The sequence below is a fragment of the Larimichthys crocea genome, chromosome XVIII (assembly GCF_000972845.2).
Source record: "Larimichthys crocea isolate SSNF chromosome XVIII, L_crocea_2.0, whole genome shotgun sequence".
NCBI lineage: Eukaryota > Metazoa > Chordata > Actinopteri > Sciaenidae > Larimichthys > Larimichthys crocea.
Window position 1 is genome coordinate 18127848 of NC_040028.1, and position 15314 is coordinate 18143161.

Here is a 15314-nt window from a genome sequence, read left to right on the forward strand (position 1 = left end):
ACAAGAGAGCAAAATGTCCTTTTATATATTTGAAATAGACCTACCTGCTGGGAAGTGATCAGATATATATAATAAATATGCTTTTTCTCTCCATCGTTCTCCAACTGACACCAGCTGCTGCTTCCAGGAAGGTATCACATTCAGCATCAATATACCTTTACTTCATCCTCCCTTCCTCCCTTCCTCCCTTCCTTCCTTCCTTCCTTCCTTCCTTCCACCTCGTTGCTGACTCCGCCCCTCTCTAACTCAGATGTTGGAGGAGAGAAAGAGAGAGAGGAGAAAAAAGGCCAGCAACAGTGTGACGGACAACACAAGCCCCTCCGCTCCGTCAGTGTAGTAGTGGATGTCCTCTCTCCTCCTCCTCCTCCTCCTCTCTCCGTGAACGGAGAGCCGAGCCGAGCCGAGCTGAGCCAAAACCCGAGCCGCATGCTTTTTTTGCAGTGCAAAAAAAACAAAAAAAAAAAAACAAAGGGAGGAGGGGGGAGGAAAGAAAATGGACCGGCAGACAGCGTTAGCAGCACAGGCAGCATCACCCAGTGAAGACCGACACAGTTTTTAAGGTAAGGCTTTGTTCGCTTTGCATTTTCATACAGAGATCTGCAGATCGCTGCTTCAGGCTTTGTGCAGGACGCGGAGCTGCACCGGGGGGGAGGATGTGCATGCACGATGTTTGGTTTAAAAGACATCCACGATGTTCAGGATTCATGTGCATGTAGAAAAACATCTCTTTGTTTCATTGGTTACTTTGCCGGATCATCAGCTGCTCGTTTAGTCTTTTTTTTTTACAATGTTTACACTGGATGATCATTTTAACGCACAGCAGGACTGTGATTGACACATGCAGCACACTTCGTTGTGTGTCGGTAAATGATACTTTCCTCTCTACTGCTGCTCCTGCTGATCATGAGTCCTCCTCCTCCCCCTCCTCCTCATCTTATGTATGTATTTATTTATTTTATTTCTTATGATATCTCCACAATCAAGAGTTCATTCACAGTGAAGCCAGGCCTGCATGCTGCTCCACACAACTTGAGCAGGAGAAGATGCATTGGGTTTTTTTTATTGTTCCTTTGGTTATTGTTGGAAAGCTTCATGCACATGGTGTCACCCCCCCCTCCTCTCTCTCTCAAACAAAACAGGAAACCTAGACCAAGAGGAGAGAGAGAGAACTCCAGGGCACAATATTGAGATTCCTCTTCTGGTGGATGCACAAAGTCTGCACCCTCTTTTGTCTTGGACTCAGAAAGTTCATCACTACACTGCACCCTCTTTTGTCTTGGACTCAGAAAGTTCATCACTACACAGGCTGCTCCTTGAAGTCATTTCACATGCACTACACTTTCATATCCACAGCCGCACCGGCTTTTTTTTTTTTGTGTGTGTTTGCAGCAATTTAATTACTGACAGGCCGATAGCATCTTCAGCTCCTTCAGCTTCTCTAAAGCGTTACCTTATCGCCTTTTACATCACACAATCACGGGGGAAAGTGAAAGCATTTAAAAGCAGAGGGAAATGTACAAGTGTCGATGGTAATGAAGTGTTTTGTGTTGATGTGTTGCCCTTTTTTTTTTTTTTAAAGTGCTGCGAGTTGTCTGCAAAGTGAGCAACGTGTGAAAGTGTAGGCTAGGCGTCGGGGGCTGTATTTCCACGTCACTAAAACTCATCACCTTCAAGAACAGCAGTGGAGGTCGAGAGAAATTCATTACAATAAGACACACACAGACACACACACACACACACACACACACACACACAGACACACACTTCACTGTCGTCCACTGGAATCAAAGGCACCCGTCTGTCCTTTGTAATTTCTTCCTGTGCAGCATAAACACCAAGGGGAAGAAAAACACAAAGGCTCTCTCCAGGTTATCGTGACATTGCGTCAGAGAAAAGTGTCATTTTTGTTTGCGTGCGTGCAGCAGCTGAATAATTCTGAGCTCTCCCGAGGTTGTGACGAGGACAGAGTTGAATTTTAGTGGACGCACATTAAATGAAACCGAAGCTTAATTTGCCAGAACGTTTCCTAACTACCCCTCTCCAGCAGCGCATAACAAATGTGCTCATGGGCTATCTGAGGAAATGGAAACATTTGGCCACTAATGTGTGTCTCGCAGAACATCTGCACTGTTGCTCATAACACATAACTATCACTGCTGCACACTCGCTGGCACCTCTTTGTGTCTGCAGCTGGATATTTATTGTCTCAAATGGGGCGCCCTCCCTCTGCGTGTGCAGACAAGAGTACAGGTGTGTGGAAGAGCTGCTTTTTTTTTTTGTTTTTGTTATCTTACCCACAGTGTGCCACCTCACAGCACATTTTCTAAAAATATATTTTCTCAAATTTTTGCCACCAAATCTGAAGAAAATCAAGATTGTTCAAGGCAGGGAGGAGAGATTTCAACGGCATGCAAATTTTTAAGCTCTCAATGGAAATTTATTTGCTAATCAATGCAAAACAGGCTACAGACGAAAATAACAGAACAACCTGAAACGAGGACATCGCACGATACGATGTAACACTCGTTATTTCCAAGTGTTACTATGAGCAGGCACGACTCCGTCCATCCATTTTCTGTAACTCCTTATCCTGATCGGGGTCACGGGGTTGGTAGAGGTGGTGCTGGAGCTGATTACCGGCTGACATTGGGTCATCGCTGGGCTGGTATATTGCATGATTATTAAAATTGTAGCCCATGCATGTGCTACATGTTCTCCGAGAAGTCATGGAGGGCATGGCTTTTTCCGTTTCAGCTCCCCCCCTGAGATGAAATAGTGAATCTTCATGTTTAATTCTCCACCAACGTTTTATTGTGGAGGTGATGTGCATGCAGCTGAGAGGGGTTAAGAAATAGTTAGTATAGATTATATAGCTATCTATTAAATCTAATAGCAGTGACTGTTGTGTGTGTTTATTATAGGAAGAACTACATGAAAACAGCATGAGAATGTTAGTTCACTTTGTTTGCCAGGCGTTTCACAGCTTCTCAGTTTTTGCCACAAAAAGGCAGAGAGGAAGTGCTGCTGCTGCTGTTTTATAAATACTAATTGATGAAGTGACTATTCTGTCTGATTAGCACCTTTATTTTTTTAATGTCAAGTATGCAAGTGCAGAGACCTTCTCAGTCATGCATAAATTCTACCAAGGTATATTAATTGAATTCCTGTGCCCGTGAAACCGAGCAGACTAAAAATACAAAGTGAAATATGCAGCTACCCCCTGAAGAGTCACAGATCATCGTGGCGGCGTGTACGCGCTTCTGCATTTGTTTAACGTTCGCACTTTAGATTACAAGGCGATACGGACTTTGTGTCACTAAATGATGGATGACAAACGTGTTACAGTCGATCATTTCAGCAGCAGCACAGTGAAGCACCTCTCTTTCTCCCTTTAAAAAAAATATATATATATTGCACCACTGCAGCTTCGAGGCTGCTGAGAACAGTCTCATTGATTTAACCATGCGATGATATCGGCTGTCAACTTTAAAATAAGGTTTTAAATTTCAGTCAGTTAATATTGAGCTGGAGAAATGGGGGGTTAAATATGTTCAAACCTGCAATAACTGATTTTTTACAAGTCGGCAACTAAACATGAACATCAGCATTTCAAGAAAAACATCGTTCATTTCTACGTATTCCATTTTTTGGTCTCCACCAACTCCTGAGAGAAATCTCCGGCTCATGACACCATGAGAGTTGTGAGATTGAACCGAAACGTTGCAGCTTGGGGCCGGGTAGATAAAACAATGAACCGAAACTCACTGTAAAGGCAAACAGGGCCACAGATCAGGTGATGGTCCTGGTGTGACCTCTTCCACGTGCTCTGACATGTTTCATATCATCTGACATAAATTATAAAAAGACTCTTTTTTTATAGCTGCTTTTTAAACTTTGAACTTTTATAGCTGCTATGTATTTCACTGCTGCCTGTGAGATGACAGGCCAAAGTTTTAGGTCTGCACCTCCAGCTTCTTTTTTAGTTAATCCTAAATTTCATCCTCCAACTGGAGGTAGAGTTTCATCTTTATCTGTTCCAGACTGTATATGTGGAGCGACAGTACAGTACAGTGGAGAGGAGAGGAGGGGAGGGATTGCATGGGCAGGGCACTCCGGGAAGGTGGAGGTGTAATTTCAGATGCATGCTAACCGACCAGAGCAGCAGTTATCTGAGCTCAGCCTTCAAAAGAAGCAGAGCTGGAGTCATCAAGACCAGCTGTGCCCCTCACTCCCGGGCCGAGTGTGTGAACGCTCCGAGGACAGGGCTCCTCCATGAGAAACACATGGTCGTCCGGGGTTATTAACAGCCTTCACAAGATTGTAAAGTTCCCTTAAGGAGCTGTTTAGGCGCTCTCTGTTCTGCGTGGTGCTTTCCTCATTATGTCGAGTCTTCTGAAACGGCGACACCGGAGATCTGAGCAAGCTCATTGTGGCGTGGCTTTCACAGTTGTGATGGGGCTGCTAATCTCGCTCTGTGTTTAGAAGCGAGTGTCCAGGGTTCAGGCAGATTATCGGGAGGTTAAGCTGTCTGAAACTGGCAATGGAGCCGTAGATTAGTGAGCTCCCCTCCACAAATACAACAGCCAGTCTGTGAAACCCTGATATGAGCAAATCCATCTTTCTTTGTGTGTGTGTGTGTGTGGCAGCATTAGCATATGTGTGAACCTGTCAGATCTGCTTATTTACTGTCTGGACCTGAGAAATGTTTTTGGAGTCAGCTTTGCTAAGCCTCATCTCCATCTTTTGTTTCTTTTTTTTTATCCTGAACATGGATGAGCAAGCGATTCACAGCTCAATCTGTCCCCAGTTTGGAAACCAAAGAGGAGTTATCGGGTCTCTAAAGTGAATAGTCATAGAAAAATGATGGCGCGAGCCGTTGTTATGTCTGCGGAGAAGTGGAAGGAGACAGCGAAATGAGCTTTAAGTGGACTTTCTCGACTTTCTCACATCAAACGCTCGCCTGCTGTGGGTGTCGGCACTCGCAGCTGTATTTATGGGCCATAATGTGAGGTGTAGAGCTGCATTTCCTTCACAGGACCTTGCTGTTGGCAGACAGCATTTGCGAGGGCTCTGTGCACCGTGAAAGCCTGTCATCAAGAACCGCTGCCCTGTGTGATTTATCAGAATGGGATGTGCTTAGAAGGTCAGGGTGATTCGACTCTTCCCAGCCACGTGTTTCCCTCCTCAGACGTCCTTCTTTCTTAAAGCGAAGGTTGCTCTTTAAACGAACCGCAAGTGTCGCTCCTTTCCCTTCTGAGGCGCTTTTTAAGTGCAGCGTGGTTAGGTTTAAACTTTTAAAGTCTCCCTCTTGTTTAGACAATGAACAGCCAGTGGATGTCTGCTGGCTGATGACTTTCTCTTGCCCGTTACTCACTCTGAATGAATCAGAGACTTGTTTCCTCTCAAGGGGCCGTGTCAGTAGTAGCTGATTTTAAATGAAACACGTCCTGCTCTGGTAATTACAAGGCGCATGAAACTTCTTCACATGGCGTTCTGATTGGCATAGAGGGGCTAATTGGCAGCGCAGTGTCTTCAACCAGGTGTGTGTCTGTGCGTTTGTGGCTAAGTATTGTGGTGTGAGTGCCATTTTGTGTGTGTGTGTGTGTGTGCACTTGAACGCAGCATGTAGATCCTGTTGTCTCCTTCCCCTGCATTGTGGATCAGGTGTGAATTTCCTACAGCAGATGGACTGTGACAGGTGTGTGTGCGCGAGAGACTTCCGCCTCCCTGCACCTCCTGGCCATTATTGGGTGTAGTCGCTCTCTTAGAGCGAGATTAATGAGTGTCTGAGCACGCCTTTGCAAAAAAATAGACATTTTTGCCCTGCTGATATAATCGGTGCTGTGGTTGAAGAAGGATAGTGGGAGACGGGACAGAAGTAATCTGCCTCAGCAGGATCAGTCCTTTTTAAATGGAGTTAGTACTTTCCGGACTGACCTTGCTGGACCTGGTGTCACAGCAGCATGAAGCCATCCCTCATGAGTCTCATCCTGCTACCACCAAGAGAGGATCCGGATGAAAGATGTGTTGCCTGTTTTCCCTTTGGCTGTTTCACAAAATGAACATAGTGTGTGTGTGTGTGTGTGCATCACGCAGAGCAGAGAAGACAGCCTATCTATTTATTTGTTACATATAAATCGTATATTTTTGCCGCTTTCACCATAGAGGCTGTGCAGCCGGGGAGGGTCACAGTGTTAATAAACAGATGTGACAGTTTGAAAGTGAACCAACACAAACCGGGCGAACCTCAGATACACCAAACCACAATAATCGATGCTTGAAGGGTCGAAAAACACATTTAAACCCTCCTTTTTATATTAGCAATGTAATTATAACCAAGTCTCGATGCAGTGCTTTAGTGTCTTTAACCCTTTGTTTTGGTTCTCCCCACCACCCAGCACCAGACGGCAGACAGAGTTATCATCTAGCTGATGAACAGAGTTGAGAGTTCAGCTACAGATACAGACATCTTCCTCAAATTTTGGGCTTTCGTTCAGGTGAAGGTTAACGGTGCTTCGTGTCTGCTGGTTTATTAACATATGAACTTTTATATGGTTGTTTTGCAGAAGTGTACTGTAAGTGTTTACTTGGATATGGCTGCTTGGATCACTCTGACATTTTGAATTTGTTTTACATGCAATCTTTCATTCACTCCCATAATTTTGTTTTAGGACTAGAGTCAGATAAGTTATATATTAACTTAAATAGCATCTATGTAGACAAAGGCCAGTAAGTAACATGAAATTGAAAGGCGCTTTCAGACAGTGAGCGTTGGTGTCGACCGACTTTAAAAGGCTATAGACCTGGCTCATTAAGATGTCATAGCCATAGTTTACTGTCTCTGATCTGATCATCTGACACTGACGCGGCTCCATTACTGTTTGATTTGCAGTAAAATTAGTTTCCTGTGTTATTTCCCTTGCTGTAGTTTCTGTGGTTGTTGCGGTCAAACAGTAACTCGCAGTGATATGGAAGGCAATGAAACATCTGAGGAGCGTCTGTTTAAAAAATGACTTGCATGAAACTATAGCAAAATAATTAACTTGCATTATAGATGTGCAGACAGCGTGCCTCAGCACTCATCTTTATTTGTTTTTAATTAACCGACTGAAGAGGATTTACGTCACACAATAACGCCACCGTTTGTTTTTTTTGTTTGTTTTGGCTCTTTCTAATGTTTAAAGCAGCCGCGCCATCAAACCGCTGCAGACTAACACTCATGTTGACCTTACATTACATTCAAGTCCCTGCGAGTTGATTTGAAGTGAGGCAAATCTAGACATGCCTGTTTCTGAGAGAAAGTGCTCTTTGTCTGGATTGTCGTTGCCTTACATATAAGAAGGTAAAAAAAAAAAACCCTCTGTTTTATTGTATCTGTGGCCTCTGTGCTCTACTTTAGGTTTCAAAGCTCCCCCTGTATTTAGCTCTGCATCTGTATGCGTGCGCTCAGTCATGCGATGACATGCTCCAGCGTATGTGATTGGCAGGCGGTCGGATGGCTGGAATGAGCTGTATCGCCTGCAGTGTGTTCTCAGCTCCACATGCTAGGTGCCAGTGGTGAGGAGTTGGTTGATCTACTGCTGGTAGTAAGTCACATTTCCACACAAAGACAAAGTACAGTAGCACACACACATTTGCTCACAGGCATCCGAGACAGCGGCGGCGAATGCAAAATTCATTCTGCTCTTTGCTGAGGCCTTAAACGTTAAAATGACTGACTTTAGAGCAAACACATATAGACATAAACAGTCAGCGGAGCAGTGTCTGCACTTACATCTGCGTGCACAGCACCACAGTTAAATGTAGGTCACAGAATGAGGCAGATGTGGGGGGAAGGAAAGAAGGTGAGCAGTGGAAATGAAGGGAGCAGGAAGCCTTTCATTATGTCATCATGTTGGAGCAGTGGCAGGATTAGGGCTTGGCGGGGATATATGGAGGGTTTAACCCCCCGAATTTTGAGCTTTTGCTCGGAAGAAAGAGGGTAATAATTTTCCATCCATCAGAGGAAACAAAGATATCGGCCCAGTCTTGTTCTACTGCTGCAAAAAATTGGCAGCGGGTGGCGAATGTGAAGCACAGGGAAAGTTAAATAAACACTCACTCCTACTTAATTGTTTTACACAACGAGACAATGCTTCAGCTTCATTGTCCTGTCTTCAGTTGCTCATTTATACGAGCTTAGGTAGCCAGCCGTTCTGTCTACAGGCTATTCTTAACAGCTACACTTTGGGGTTTTCAATATGTGATGAAGTGCATTGGACCCTTTTTGGAGAGCCTCGGACGCTGGCACTATAATTACACAGGGTGTACAAGTCTGATGTCCTACACCGTAATAACCTCACTGCCTCCTGAGGCTGAAAGAAGGGTGGACCTGTAGCAGGGGGTTCATTAAGTGAAGAGAGGGAGAGGGAGACGTGGTTAATTTAGTCCGTACATATGCTGCCTCTCCTCTCAGAGTGTCCCTGTTTCAGTCTGACGTTGCTCTCGTCTGCAGTGTCTCGTTTTTCCCCCCTCATCTGGTCCGCAACCGCACAAACCTCCATCTCAAACATGACACGAGAAATCAGTATGTGTTGTACAGTGAAATATTATGCCTTGTATTGGATAAGTTCGGACAGTTCATATTACAACAGTCTCTAAAAATGGGTCCCGGATCAATAACGGTATAAGTGCCTCAGCGTTAATGACAGTTTAGTAACTGGAATTCCACCCGTGAAAAATTTATTTCCAGGATTAAATTACTGTCAGCGATTTCTCATATCTGATGGGCACCGCTCGGTACGAGGCGTACACACTCGACTCGCTCTAAATCATACTTTTAACGTGTAAGAACGGGTGTTGATGAAATGGGTAATTTCCATCTGTGTGATCCTGCTCTCAGACATAGCGGTTCAGATGGTAAGATTAAATGCTGTTTAACTGCTTCACAAGTTTACACCTTGTCATCTCACCTTGGGATTAATTTATGATTTCTTCAGTGCATACAGAACTTACACAGCCTCCTCGTCAGAAAGCTAAATTCTTCAAACTCTGCTCAGCGAAGTAAAAAATGATTGAGAATTTCTTATTCGAAGTGAACGTGTGCTCTGAAATACCGATGACAGTTTGTGGAATTTGGACATGCCGTATTTTGTTGTCGGTATCTAATTCAAGAGTTCAGTATGCATAAAAGGAAGTAAGTTGTACAAAGTGCCTGTACCTGTTCCAAGTGACCAAAGTTGAAGGTGTGGTTATAAAAACTGACTGTTAACATTTGTCTCCCTGATCTCTCTCCAAAAGGGAATCCACACAAACGAACTCAAACTCAGGAGGCGGCACACTGACATTTCTCGTGAATAGAAACGTCTAAATAGCAGCCTGCCCAGCAGCTCCCTCCTCGATTTAAGACTTAAATGTCTCACTCTGGCAGGACTTGGGAGAGGTTGAGACATTCGGGAGCAGCAACCCAGAAAAAAAACAATCGGACTGGTTTTGATTCGTTCTGGAGACAGAAGAACAGCTGTTAGTAACTCTCGTGTAAAAACACTTGCAGCGAAGACCTTTCAACAGATCATCATTTAAACAAGGTAGCAGGAACTTGATGCACCGTTTGGGAAATTAATAACTTGGTATGTAATTATTTGGACTAAGATTGGGAGGTAAACAGTAGAAATCAAACATACCAGAAGTTTATTTAAGCGTTCACCCGAGAATCTCGAGCCAGGTTCACCTATTTGCTTTGGGTGGTGCAGCGGTTAGCCTCACATGAAGATGGTTCCTGGCTCCAACCCACAGGTCACTAATAGGCGACTCAGAGCTGGAAACGACATGTCATTGAGTTTTATCTAGTTTTGGCAGAGATTACATTTTAACCGGCGACTCTTTTCTATGCCGCTGCTCAAGGAAAGGGACATCCTACCTGTCTCTGATCGGCCGGTTCTTGTTGCCTTCATGGGTTTGAGTTAGTTGGGTTTAGGCATGAGGAGGACTGAGATTGGTCAAGGTGAGGAGGGCAAGGAGAATGTCAGCCATTTACCGGCAGGGGACGGTGGGCCTTCAGTGAATGCAGCGGCAGCGGCAGTGACGTAGAGAAAAATATAAAGAAGTGAGGAAACAAGAGAGAACATGCCAATATATGTCATGGCGTGTGCTAAACGGAGGAAGGTTGACACCAAAAACCCGGAGGATTGCAGCCAAGTCAGCCAATAACTGATTATTTTATTGTATGTAGCTCTCCAGAGTCCAGGGCTGCACTGAAAATAAATATTGTTGACATGACTTTGAATTATAGCTTTCTTTGTTTGATTTGAGTCGTTGACTTCACACGGTGCACATGTCGATACAGTGACGATGCTGTGTCAATATATATATATAAAATAATTGTAATGCGCCTTAAACGTGATGATGCTGCAGAACCTGAACGTGAAGTTTTCTCTATCGAGACCTCCTGAAATCCTAATCGACTACTCCTGAACTAGAGCGTTTCTCCCCACGAGTTCTCTCCAGGTACTCCAGCTCCCTGCGACAGTCTTAACATATGCAGGTTGACTTTAATTGCCCATAGGTGTAAATGTGAGTGTGAATGGCTGTGTCTCTATGTGTGAGTCCTCCGATGAGCTGGCAGCTTGTCAAAGGTGCACCCTGCCTATCGCTCAATGTCAGCTCGGATCAGCTCCAACCTCCCACCGCCCTCGTAAGGATAAGCGAGTGTAGAAACAGGATGGATGTGTGGATGACCGCTCCTCCGACAGACTCGTTTCAGTTTAAATGAATGAGAGGAGCTGCAGCAGAGTGCAGGTTGGGTTGTGTTAACCCAGAAAAAAGAAAAACACTCTGGTTGATCTCTAGTTCATAAATAACTCTGGGCCCCAGTAGTGAAGGTGCATGTTGGTGCACAGCCTGTTTTTTTAATTGCGTCCCTCATGCCACCCCTTACCTGTGAAAAACTCACTATTTCATACATTGAGTGCATGCTGCACCACCCAATCCACGGAGACATGGCATGGAATATCAGACAAGTTGACGAATGAACTGGGAAAATTTAAAACGTCTCTCGACCACACACACACACACACAGTTGATGCTTTTTATCTGTGGCTTCTCATGAGGACGTTGTGTTGTTGCCTCTCGGTAACCTCGCAGTGATGTACTAGTTTGTAGCTGCTTGAACCGCTGCAAGGTGAATATTAAAGGAAAACAGCTTTATATTTTTAGACGGGAGAACCACTCCACTCTTGAGGGCTCAATATTTTATGAGGAACAAGCCCTTCGGCCAGTGTTGTATTTGAGGGAGTGTGCGCGCTTGCATCCTATTGCCATGTGGCGTGCAGAGTAGAGGAGGACAACATGTTCTCGAGCTGAACCAGCTCTTGGTTTTGGGGACTAAATACTTCATCCACTGCCATTTTTTTTCTCCTATTTCCTCTTGTCTTTTTAAATACCAGTGTTAAATACCACAGATTAATTTCATTAGCTTATTCAGACACGACCCACTCACTGTGAATTAACATCTCCTTTTATGCTTAAAATACAGGCGAGCGACATGTTCCTGTGAGCCATCCTCTGCACTTACTCTGTATTTTCATGTGGCCTTTTACTTTTTCATGTTAAGCCCAGGAGCTCTAGTTTCTACAGAAACCTCTTCAACTCGGCTGTGATTAAAGAATTCATAAGACGGCCTCCTGGTTCCTCAGCTGGGCTGAACACGTTTTTTTTTCTCTAAGTGAGATGCTGTGTGGCTGTATTCCCTCAAGGGTTGCCCAATCCCTTACCTGGCAGTCAAATAGTGGCCCATAGTTCACCTCTGGCGATGCCTTTACTGTAGACGCATCGAGAATATTACAGCAGGCGGCGGGGCATGCTGGGACTCGAGTGCTGTGGTTACATAAAAAATTAAAAGAGCTATAATAAATATAGTCTCTAAAGTATTCAGCGACTGCATTAAGAGGGAGTAAAATATAAAGTGTTGGTTTTTGGCTTTAGTCCCATTTTAATTAATCGAGGTTTGTTAGTTTTAATCTCGTCTGCTCTCTCTCTCTCTCTCTCTCAGAAAAAAAAGAAGAATTGAGGCAACAGCTGTCGCCATCTTTGTTGTGTATCGTTGCCATGGTTACACAGATCGCTCATCTAAATATAAAAGGCGCCGTTAACTTGTTCACACACACTCGCAGTGTTCATTTCACTCTGCTCTGCAGCAATACATACTACAGACTAAATCTCCTCGGTAAATTAAAAGTTACCGTCTCCAAATTCTTCTTGCTTACCTCGCATTAACGTTACCACGGCGACTTGTTCACACGCTCGTGTGAAAGATTTAGACTGCCGACTGTCAGTCAGTCCTAAACTTATTCATTCCTTCCGATAACAAGGCAAAAAAAAATGTGTAGTTTGTTTTCAGCCAAGCCGAAGCCTCAGTGGCAGTGAAGTGAAGTCAATGCAGAAGTGCAGTTCCTCTAACGTCCACTTGAGGCTGGCTCCAGAAGTGAGTCAGTCTCCATAAGTCCCCATGTTCAAATGTCCAACTTCACAGCAGAAATAAACATGTTTACAGCCTGGTACAAAAAACAGTTTTGGTCTCTGTAGCTAATTTCCCCGTTCATGACAACTGTACTGAGGGTGAATTTATATACAACTCACCTGTTCACATTATATTAAGGCCTAAAGTTATAAAAAATTGACAGTGTGGCCACTTCGATTGACAGATAGGTGCGTTACAGGTGGCTTGTTTGAGCACCCAGCCTTCATTCAGCGTGCCTCATTCACTGATGATTCATGTCTTTGCTGATTTTTAAATAAGACAGGATCCGCATACTTTGAGCTTCAGAAACCTGTGGGTGACGTCGCACACACGCTGTCCATTCTTGATACTGTCAGTGATGGCAACATGCAGTTTCAGTGCAGCTGATTTGTTGAACAAGAAGATATTTCTGTCTGAGAGTTTATCACAAGCCGCACCGTGACAGACGCCTGCAGGTCGTTCAATTAAAACAGAACGCTTATTACTTAATTTGTCCGTTCACAGTGTATAATTTTTATTTGTTGATGGAAAATTTTGTACATTTTATTCAGTCTCATCTTGAACAAAGATTGTCAACATTTTTCTTCATAGTTCTCTCCTCACTTAACGAACAATCAATAAATATCGAAAGAAATCCTCCTGCTGCTGTTATATGCTGACTGACGAGGCAGAGGCATGTAAGAATATGTTTTTGCAAGTACGCTGTTGTTAATATCCGATGTGCTACAGGTTTAAAATTGACAGAAAATGGAAGAAAATAAAAGTTTCCACCCACAGGCAGTGAAGTCTAATAATAAAGCTGCTTGTGAGTCGCAGCTACAAAGTGCAACATGTACAAAACAAGACCACAAACAGAGAAGGAAGACCAGCGCTTAGCTTTGTGCTTTCACATTGTGCCTGCAGAAAATGTGTTTTTCCATTTTAGTGCTCCATTATGATTATAATGTTCACTTAGTGCTGACACAGTAACACTGAAGAGGAGGGGGCTGAGATCTTGTGGAGATGTTGAATTGTAGTACAGTATACTGAGAGGTGTTTCTAATGTATGACCAACCCTTTTATAACGGCGTGGGTAGACTCAATGTAGACGTGGAAGAGGAAAATCATATTTTGTTCACGTACCCGTCCATTTTTTATTTTTTTTTTTATCAACTGTCTCCCACAGACGGGCACCAGATTTAATTACCTTTCAACTAGCCCTCCTTGCATAATATCACGGATCCAATTTCTTTCTCTAGAAACTGAAATGGATACAGATTGTTGGTGCAAGTTGAGATGATCAGACTTAAACGAAATCTCGATCAGTACAGATTGGAGTATTGTAGTCAGGAATAATAATAATAATAATACTTCTGTATAACCGGTCCAAGATAATCAGGTTCTCAAGTGTTACAGGAGTACAAGTGAAATTACAGGCACCAACATTCACCGGATTGATGGCACAACACACAAGCATCTGTTAGGCACAACAACACCCGCAACATTAAATCATACCAAAGAAACGCAGTCACAAAAAGACAAGCCGTAACATGTCCGCCACAGAGGCCAAATTACAGCACAGAAGCAGAAGCATCCGTCCAGTCATTCATTCTTTTAGATTAGCAAAATCTGCAGAAAGCTCCTTTTTGATCATAACGCAGCACGCTGAATAATTCCACTGTAGTCGAATGAGTCAGTCAGTTGTGTTCAGTCTGCCCTCCGGACCTTTACAGGCTTCAGTCATTACGCACAGCGACGTGTTCGCTGTCATCATGTCATGCGTGTGAGTTTTCAGGGCCAAGAGGGGTGGAAATGTGCTGAGGCAAGATTCAAGACCTCCATCAGTTCAAGGGAGATTAATTAAAACTCTTGACCCTGTAACTTATTTGTCACTCACTTTTTTTAATGCTACAGTTCTGCAAGAATTTGAGTTAATTCACATTAAAACCCTGAACTGAAATCACGTTGTAGGTGGATTAAAAACCAACCGACGATCCAAAGTATTCAGCCTGTGAACTCACTATGCAGATAAAATGAAACATTTAAATGTGTTGTTATTATTTTACATAATTCAGTACATGTATTGTTATGAACTACAGGTTTTCTTGCAAGCAAAGTCAGATGAGTTGCATGAGGACAGCCCCGGGCACTCGCAGACTTCCTACTAACGTGTCGAGGAGTCTGCAGTCCAGAAAGTCTGGACATTTCTGAATCCAAATGTCCAGACAAATGCCTGCGTGTCACAGCCGGTGCCCTGTTTTTATCTGACTGACTGACAGCGGAGAAGAGTGAGATCATTGTAAAATTACTCATGAAGGGTGACAAAGGCCTGCAGGACACAATTAATCTCAAGGCCAGTGCACTTCAGCAAGCCGGAAGAAGAACTTGCACTAAACATCTGTGCAGCACTGTATCTGAATCTGCGTCCTCCACCGTGCGCCGGCTTCATTAGCAGTCACATTTGTTTACTCATTGGCTGCAGCTCTCTGTGAGAACGCATTGAATTTTTCGTCCTTGAGTCCCGTTCAATGCAGCAGCTAGCTTCCATTGTTTGCATGCTGGGGTTCAGTCGAGGATCATGGGCGAACCAGCTGCCACTCAGAAGCAGACCTATTATCAAGCGAGAGCGAAGAACTAAACGTTTTCTGAGAATACCAGTGTCAAGATTTTTTTTTAAGCAATGCCGATCTTTTGAGTTTGGAGCGCCCGCCTCTGTCTAACGGGAACAAAATCTGCAGCAGAATTATAATTAATTTACCTTTTTCTACCTTTTTTTGGGCAGAGCCTTGTCCCCAGACTTTATTCTTAGCTAACTAACTGCTGGCTCCAGCTGTTTGTT

General features: G+C 43.8%; 1 protein-coding gene across 1 annotated transcript in view; it reads left to right on the plus strand.

Moving 5' to 3' along the window:
* Positions 1 to 222: 222 nt before the first annotated feature.
* st6gal2a (ST6 beta-galactosamide alpha-2,6-sialyltranferase 2a) overlaps positions 223 to 15314 on the plus strand; it is a 40892-nt gene continuing 25800 nt past the window's right edge. The window contains exon 1 of the mRNA XM_010747251.3: positions 223 to 560. The gene's annotated coding sequence lies outside the window, so the exon portion shown is untranslated. The remainder of the gene's footprint in view (positions 561 to 15314) is intronic.